This window comes from Podarcis pityusensis (assembly GCF_964106645.2).
Source record: "Podarcis pityusensis genome assembly, chromosome: 9".
Taxonomy (NCBI): Eukaryota; Metazoa; Chordata; class Lepidosauria; order Squamata; family Lacertidae; genus Podarcis; species Podarcis pityusensis.
This window is the reverse complement of record NC_138034.1, coordinates 39,976,976-39,986,875: the sequence shown is the minus strand read 5'-3', so window position 1 is coordinate 39,986,875 and position 9,900 is coordinate 39,976,976.

The window sequence follows — 9,900 nt, the reverse complement described above, 5'->3', positions numbered from 1 at the left end:
CGACTCTGGGGTTGCGGCGCTCATCTTGCTTTATTGGCCAAGGGAGCTTCCGGGTCACGCGGCCAGCATAACTAAGCCACTTCTGGCGAACCAAAGCAGCACACGGAAACACTGTTTACCTTCCCGCCGGAGCGGTACCTATTTATCTACTTGCATTTTGACGTGCTTTCGAACTGCTAGGTTGGCAGGAGCTGGGACTGAGCAACGGGAGCTCACCCTGTTGGAGGGATTCGAACCGCTGACCTTCTGATCGGCAAGCCCTAGGCTCTGTGGTTTAACCCACAGCACCACCCGCGTCCCTTATCCTTCAAATACCTGAGTGCTAAAGTATATGCCCCACTCTACCCTAGCCTTAAGAAGGTGGACATCCCTTTTCCAAAGCATATGTGTTTCAGGAGTATCTAACCCCCCCATAAGCCAACCCAGCCTTACAAAAAAATAAAAAATTTGTGAGAATCTTGTGAAATTGGAGTGTGAGGTATATGTATAACCTTCTCTGTAAAGGACCCAACAGTGCAGAATATTCTCCTTTGTAAGAGGCCTACTGCACATGATTTAGAAGTCATCTTCCTTTTAAAAGAGCATTCACTGACTTAATATAATTACACTGAAGATGAAATTGTATTAGCAATATGACTGTGATTATACATCAATTAATTACCATTCATATTTTTGTATTATCGTAGCTTTAAAAATATTACGAGTTACTTTCCTCCTCTGTAAACAGATGGATATATTTCAAAGACACCTACGTAAATTGGCCTGTCCTAAGTGTCTAGAAATCCACAGCCTTATTTTTATAGCTATTTATTAATGAATGAGTTGTTTAACTAATTAAAAGGCCGTTCGCCAGGAAAATCTGGCTTGAAGTTGAGCATCTATAAAAACAATATTCCCCGCCCCAATTAAGGAAAAATATCTGAGTATACTCAAACTACCAGATTCATCCTTGATAACACCTGAAGGCTCTAAAGCTATCCCACATACATTTTCCTGTAAGTAAGTCCCATTGTACACAGTACAATTTCTTTCTGAGAAAATGTGTGGAGGACCATGCTTTCCACGTAGCCAAATTCAGAAGAAAATCTGTATGTGAGTCATATCAGTATTTCCTCTTTTGGAAGCTAATGAGTTTGGTGGTCTGTTCATGTTTGGTTCCGGACAACTTCTGAAACATAGTTTTATTCTAAATAATGGACCAAACTATGAGTGAGGTGAAAAATATAATTAATAACCAAGCAGGGAATGTAAAAATGCAACTTCTCTGTGCCTTAAAAGCAATGAGCAGCCTACCTGGTCCCTTTTGGGCTAAGCTGTTTGATCAGCTTCCGTCAGTCTCTGTGGATGTCCTTATACTAGTCTAATTGAAGGACCCCTGTTCTCTTTTTATTTTTGCTCTATGAAAAATGCATTGGAGATGTCTTATAATGAACTTTGATATGGTGAAATGATAATAATGTCCTAATTATATATAAAAATGTAATTACACTTGCTACTATTATAGAAAAACTCCCTTTATAATGAAGTGTTATGTTGGAAAAAAGATTTCATTATAGGTGGATTCTTTCACTTGTTAATTTGGCCTCTGATTCATCACTTTAATATTAAAAAAAAATCTTTCGAAGTTACTTTTGATGTTTCTCATTTATGGTTCATTGCACGGCACTAACACCGTAAGATGCCAAAACGGCAAACTTTTTTAAAGATATGTGTAAGACGAACCTGCTCTTTCTCTAGAAAGATGAGGAAGGAAAGACTCTCACTTCTCTAATTTCTTTGGCAAAAGTGTTCTCTGATGGAACATGGAGCTATATAGATCTGGAGCAATGGTCATACTGATTAGTCACCTTCACTCAAAGCATTTCCCCAAGGGCCTTATTGAATATTAAGACTATTGATTGAATAATTAAAGTCTACACAAGGAGCAAATATCAGGATAAATGTGATGCTGTCACAGCAAAGGGGGAAAGGGAGAGGCTTTATTGTCTCTCACTCTGGAATCATCTAGCACCACCTTCACCAACCTCTTACTGTCCAGATGTTTTGGACTACAGATCCCATCAGCCTTAGCCAGCCACCGTGCTGATGGAAGTTGTAGTCCAGAACATTTAGAGGGTGCCAGGTTGGTGAAAGCTGACCTAGTGTGACTGTTATTTTGGTATTAAATAATCCATGGTTCCTCTGCAGTACTATAAGACACATCAAATGCAATGTGTGCCCTTTCTCAGGCGTTAGTTCAGTTAGCTTCGGTAACAGACTCATAGTTGACCTAGCACCAAAAAAATCCCAGGTTTGCCCTGAAGATCTGTAAGATTTGCAAAGCCAGTCCAGCACTCCTGCTGGTGTATTTGTACTGTGCTGACCTCTCCACTGCGTCACTTCTGCAGCTCTCCCTCCTGGTAAGCATAAGCGATTCACCTGACTGGAAGCTGGCTTAATAGCTCCATCCCACCTGGTGAGCCGCTTCTGTGAGCTGTCCTTGGTTTGTATAGTCAAGTAAAAGTAAGTAACATACAGTTTAGGCATGTGCATTTGTTTTTATTTTTTATTTTGCTGACTTTGTGTTTTATTGATGTGTGCAAATTTAAGGGTTTTTCTAAATAAAACAAATACATTAGTAAGTTGGATAGGACAGTACCAGCAGTCTCAACACCATCTTTAGCTCCTTGGAGCATAAGTCTACCAATAGTTGATAGTCATGGTAGGTTTAGACTACCTTCAGGATCAGAGGCAGTATTCTAGCTGCTTGGGTTGACAGGTGGGAGAGTCCTTTTGCACTAACATCCTGCTTGTGGGTTTCATGCAGGTGTCTGCTCGCTCACTGTGAGAACAGAATGCTAGACTACATAGTGGCTGGGGTAACCCAGGCAGATGGACGACATTATAAATAAATCATCATCATCCAACAGAGCTCTTCTTAAGTTGCTATAGTCATAATTCAGATATGCATGTGTATAATGGAAACATTAAGGGTACGCATCAATTATGTCTGTACTTTCAATCACAAGATGAATCAGGGTGATTCTGGGAAGATTTTCACATTTCTGAGTTCAATTGTGCCATTAACAAGATGTCTCTTGAGGCACATCAAGGACTCTGCAAGTTTCTTAGTGGCTCTGAGGCCTTGGCTCTACAAAAATGGCGTGGCTGTGTCCCTCTCCTGCCAGCTGAGATACAAAAGCAAACTGACTGCAGAAGTACCCAGAGCTCAAGAGGGGAGGTGTGGGAGAGTTGTGGGGGGTGTCTTTCATTTTGATGAACAGGTCCAGCTTTTAATCACAACGATTTATTTCCCCAGGGCGTGCCAATCACTGTGATTTGGGGAACAGCTTTAATGCCTCTCCCTATACAAGTCAGTGGAGAAATTTAAATTGTATCCCCCAAACTCCTTCTTCCACCCTGCTTCCCTATGCAACAGAGAGATCTCCGTCCAATCTCCAAAAATCTGTAAGGGGAGGGATGCAGAAACCCACCCACCACCAGACATTAAAAGGGTCTTTGCTTGGGGGGTGGGGAGGGTTCATGTTATTTTGCCAACACCTCTGCTTCTGATTGTTCTTGCCCCAAATGGTAAGGTATGCCTTTGCAGGACAATCTCTGCATATATCCTATCAGAGTTAGGCAAGCTTCATCTGCTCTGAAGGTACAACCATTCCTGAAGATCAAATTCTGACAGAGAATGAAAAATCCTGGGTGTATCTGCCTACAATTTGGCAGGCTTAACCCATGCTTGCTACAGGAACTCTGTGCCTGTAAATTCCACCAACTTTGACCCAAAGGGAAGAATGTTAAAGCCATTTTTAGATTGCCCATTATAATGAATAGGGAGCAGAGCTTCATTTAATACTGAGAGGCTTGGAAGATGCAGCACAGTTCAAAGCAGAAAGGGCACAGAACAAAATACAGACAGATACAAAGCAGAACTTGGGGTTCTTGTATACCCTAAGCTCTAAATATCAAAGCATTGGTGTTCAGCCACACACCACAGGAATTTTTGCCACACCGCCCTGTTGTACTGCCATGGCAAGACTTGCCACATGATTCTGCTGAGTTTCACCTTGGCAGTACAAAACTTTAAAAAAACCCAACCTATGGAAATGCATGATACAGATGGTTTTACATGTGGCAGCTTCCAAAAGGTTATAATAAGCCACCATGCCTAGTCAGTCAGTGTAAATGAGGCATCATACTGTGAGAAATAAAAACAGGTTTCTTTTCATGCCACTCAAGATAATAATGCTCTACTGTCCTGCAATGACCCAAGGCTTTCTGTAGCAAAAAATCAAAATTAAAAAGGCTAACCTCAGGGGATGGGGAGGAAGCCATGATATAGTATTTTCTTTAGAAGGCCATTGTAGCCTTCAGCTTTCCTTTGGGTGCTCCCATTAGTGTAATGTACTTGCACAACAAGCACACATACACAAACACCAATGATACCACAAACCTTTTCTCTATGAACTAATATTTTTCTTTGCTGAAGAAAATTAACATGAATCAAATACAGGGACAATTACTGCTCACATTCTTTCTTCTGTTGCATCCTGATGTTCTGAATATACAAAGAATTTCTTGAATGTGCAGTATCAGCTGTGATAACCAAAGCTAAGGCATAGTAACTGAGGTAAATGTGGACCAAAGAAAAACATAAAAAGGTCGCTATTATGAGATATCCATACCAGTAACAATTAGAACGGCTGTGGCTCAGTGGTACAGCATTCGCTTTTTATGCAGAAGCTTCCTGGTTGAATCCCTGGCCTCTTCAAGTAGGAAAAGGAGAGAATCCCTGCCTGATACACTGGAGAGCATGCTGCCAGTCAGTGTAGGTTATACTGAAGCAGATGAACACATGGGTCTGACTCAGTATAAGGCAGCTTCCTATGTTCCTATAAGACTAACACATAAAACATGGACAGGGCCATCTTAAGCATATCCAGCGCCATGGTGCAAAGCTCCCTCCTGTGCCCCCCCCCATTTCCCAGAGGGTTTTTTAGGGAGGATGGCGCTGCCGGCGGGGCTGGAGGAGGCGGGCAGCGGCTGGAGGGCAGCTCCTCTGGCGGGAAAGAGGCTGAGGCTGGACCTCCCAGCTCAGCTGGCTGCTTCGTGCCGTGGTGGCCATGGCAAATGGAAGCTCTGGGCGCGACACTGCTTCTGTGCGGCATGACGGAGGCAGGCGAGGGCGGCAAGCTGATGCCGGGAGGCGCCGCATCCAGCCTCTGCCTCTTCCTTGGTGCCCTCCAGAACTCAGCGCCCTGGCACCCTGCACCACTAGCCTCTATGGGTAAGACGCCCCTGAAAAAGGATTCACACAAGCACACCAGTAATCCATGCTCTGGTGGCCTAGCATTTGGATTACTGCAATGGGCTTTGTGTAATGCAATGCCCTTGAGAATGATTAGGAAGCTGGTGCAGCTAGTACAGAATGCTGCTCCCCAGTTACGAACTGGGGCAGCTACATAGGATCATGTCACACCGATCCTAAAACCACTGCATTCATTGCCTGTGTGCTACCAGGCTCAGTTCAACATATTGGTAATGCCCTAAGTGCCTCTGGTCCAAGTACAGTGGTACCTCAGGTTAAGTACTTGATTTGTTCTAGAGGTCCGTTCTTAACCTGAAACTGTTCTTAACACTTTAGCTAATGGGGCTTCCCACTGCCGCCGTGCCGCCGGAGCATGATTTCTGTTCTCATCCTGAGGTAAGGTTCTTAACCTGAGGTACTATTTCTGGGTTAGCGGAGTCTGTAACCTGAAGCGTATGTAACCTGAAGCATATGTAACCCGAGGTACCACTGTATCTATTTTATTTTTATTTATTTAAACATTTATAAACCACACTTTCACAGGAAAGATAACAAGACAGTATACAACTGAAAAAACACACATAACGGTTTGTCACAGAGAAACAATTCCCCAGCACATTTAACAGACTACAGTTCCCAGGATTCTTTGGGAAAGCCAAAGATGCTAAAGCGGAATAAGAGTGCTTTAACTGTATCGTATGGATGTAACTGAAGCCTGGATCCAACCTACTACCTTTATAAAAGAAAACCTTGTTTGAGAAACAGAGCATTGAAAACCTATCCAGTGCTATAGCTCTTTTGAAGAAAACATTTCCAATTTTCCATACTATGTAACTTGGGATCATGTACTACTAATTTATTATACTAAATTATAATAAGTAATGCTGCCAAGTGACCCAACTTTTGCCCTTGTCCCAGCACATTTACAAAATACAGTACCTACTGTAACTCACACTCCGTTGAAAAGGTTTAACCCATGGACTCCTTTCTTACCTACTTTCGGAAACTCGCAACATTATTCTTGTTGCGTGTACTGCCGACTTTTTTTATCCACTAGTATGGCACTTTGAATCCTAGTCTTTGGGGAGTGCTGGGAGATATTTTAGCATCTAATTCTTCAAGTCACTCATTAGGGTGATGAAAAGCGCATGATGAAGGGGCAGTGCGATGTTCGAAGAGCTGGGGGTTCCTGTTGCCTTGAATTATTCACGAGTCAATATTCCAGTGGCCTGCTCCTGCCTGCCTGCCTACAGCAGGTGGTACCTCGCCGCCTTTCACTTGGAAAAGCATCTGCTTGCTCGGAGCCTCCCAAGAGCCCGCTAGAGTCATTTGTTCGATTTAAGACAGACACTGTCATTATTCTGTGCAACACTTCACAGAAATAGTTCCTACTAAATGCCTGAACCATCTGAGCAGCACCAGGCGAGCTGCAGGCCTCATAAATAATGCATCCATGCTTATCAATAGATTTAGACAACTGGTATTTAGAAGCTTCTTCAGAAGGAGTGGTTTTTTCACACCAGTTAGCTTCATTCTGTCAGTTCCTTGATGTAGACATTACATCCAACTGAGTTCTGAAAGCCAGAGGTGCAAAAATTGTGTTTGAGCTACTCCTTTCCTTTGGAGCACTGTTTGACTGATGCAACTCTTAAGATCCTTCCTTCTGTTACACTTCTTTTTCTTCTATTTTCCTTTTCGTGTGTGTGTCGGGTAGGGTGTGCGTGGAATGAGAGAGATTTTTCTACTTCTGTTTATTCTTTAAAAAGGGGAACTTGGCTCTTCTTTTACTCTGAAGCTGTTGCAAGTGGGTCTCCTTTCGTAAAGTTCCTGGACACATTTTAGAAGGTATACATTAAAAAGGAGGCTACGTTGCTGCTTCACTAAGTTCATCCACAGATGAGAATTCATGCCAACCCTGCCATGACAGTAAAAATAATAATGTAGAGGTACAATTATCTGGAGTAAAAACACAAGCCCCCATCCTGTGGCAATTATACATGGGTAGGCCTTGGCAGGCAATGGGCCTTCGATCTAAGGAGAAGGACTTTCATTGGCTAGTGTGGTAATAGGACTAGCCAATGACAATGATCTCCCTATTCTCACAATTAGATGCCTGCGACATTTGGATAATTCCCACCTATGTATATAGGGTCAATATGAAGTTCTTGAAGAGAGAGCTTCCTGTAGCAGTTAGTGAAGGGAGGAAGTCAGTGTGAGCCTTAGAGGCCTAGGAGTAAGCATGTCTGTTTGTGTTTGAGTTTACCTGAAATGCCTAAGAAAGACAGCCCTGCTGGGCAACAACACACCATCCTCAAAGCAAAACAGACCTGTCTTGCTGAGGAAGTGATAGCAGTTTCCCAGCAAGCAAAATGCTGTGGAATTGAAACCCTCCCATGATAGGCCTGACTGCAGAATAACAACTAACTGGATGTCACACAGCAACACAATGTCCTGCAGGAAAGCTATTATTTAGGGAAGACCCTTGAATGGTGCCTTGAATTCTATGGTGGAAGAAACACATGTGCTATGAAACAATAATTGGCAAACTACACAGAAGGCTAGAAAGTGGCATGTGTTCAGAGGGGTGCACCATGATATTTGTGTGCAATTGACCCCCATCGATTCATTGTGCAGAATTTGGCCTCGGCGGATAGCTCAATCTTCAAACATCTTCTGTGAGAGTAAATACCTGTAGGTGGAGACTGGAGACATAGCTGCTACTATGTCTATGCACATAGTAGAGCTTTCCTTTTCAAGTATCTGCCAGAAGCACTACACTCAGAATAACTGCAATGCCCCAAGGACAGAATTCTAACATAGGAAAGACATCTATTATTTCTGATTTTGTTAGAAAGATAAAATATTCTCTCTCAATTGTTGTATGCAAATGTATGGCATAGGTGGAAATGGCATGAAATAGTTTCATCTATGGCTTTATCCATTTAATTTTTTTTAAAAAATAGAGAAATGAATGTTCTCACAATCAGAGTTGCAATATAAACAAAATGCTTTGCAAAGGCATGAACTGATGGTATTGGCCTTCTTTGTATTCTTAAGAAGTAGGCTCCAAAGCAAGTGTAGCACATCTGCTGTACTCAAAAGCTTTTTATGGATGCATAAGCCAAGTATCTGAGTTTAACAGATCAGATGGGTTAGAACAGTAGTCTTCAGCATTTTGAGACCCAGGACCCCAACCTACAGCCCCACTGTACAACATGGGACCCTTTTAAAATTCCTTAAAATACATGTCACTTATCTTCCTCCCTCTGTTTATATCAGGGCAAACCTAATTCCTTCTCCTCAGGGAACCCTGGGAACTGCAGGCTGCAGGGAGGGAGGGCTTTCTTTAACAGAAAATTATAACTGTATAATAATGCATACATTACTGAAAATACCACATAAAAGTGCATTATATCAGGAACAATTCTTGAATACATCTCTGCACAGAAAAATGTGTATATATGGCCCGTAAAATGCTGAGGAAGTTTCACAAGGATTTTTTTTAAAAAGAAAACTCAAATTGATGCAGAATTGGTGTGAACGTAATATTGTGAAAATGAGAAACTGAGACAAACCAAAACTGACAGATACATCTATCGCTATTTACAGATTGATCTGTGCAAATAAGTTCTCAGTAACCAAACACTGCTGTTCTGAGCCAAATAAGGAGATCTTCCCTTGCTAGATCAGAAAATGTAGGCAGAAACTAGATGCGTGTCCAAATGTCTCTGCTGTCTATGCACATGACATTACTTTCTTCTATGGGTGCACACTGGAATACACACCACCATCCACATTTGCTGCTACAAGTTGCAATATTTTTAAGCACAGTGGGGGATGCATAGTTGGCAAAATGAAATCTACATGTAATACTACAGTGCACACAAATCATCTGGGGAATAACTTTTTCAGAAATGCTTTCCTTTATCCTCTTAGGTCCTGACTTGCTTGTCATAGCTCGTGAGTCTTCTACTTGATGTGCTTTTGCACATAAGGGTGGAAGTTTGCTGACCACAATAGGGCATGCATTAGTGGGAAGCAGCATCTCTGACTTCACATTCCCCAATGTGAAGAGCAAAGGTTAGAATCATCCGTATTGGCTAATAAGAAGCTAAGTATATCAGGTGGTTTGATTGGTAAGCTTTTCTCTCTTTTTTTGGTCATGCTGCAGCTCACCATATCCTGGGCATTTCCCAGCTTTTAATTCTTTATTGGATGCAAAAGAGGAACAGGCTTGATCCCTTGGGGTAAAGACAGACGGAATCCTGGAAGTAGTTTGAACACACATTCTCTGCTCTGAAAGGTCAGTAAATGTGTTTTCCTTCCAACCACTTTCAACACACACTATAATGCATATGTCTATCTCCATGCTTAGAGTCTTACATCTGCCTTCACCCATAGTACAAGAAGCAGCTCCCATAGATACCTTCCAAACCTGGTAGCCTGTCCTCCCTCCCTCCCCTCTCTCTTTAAAAATAAACAAGAAATAGTCCTGTGGCACCTTGATGGCTAGCATATTTTTAACATGATAAATCTGTTTCTTATGCCAGCTCCAGTTTTGAGGGGATCCTCAGCAAAGTAGCCTTAGTTGAACCTCTCCA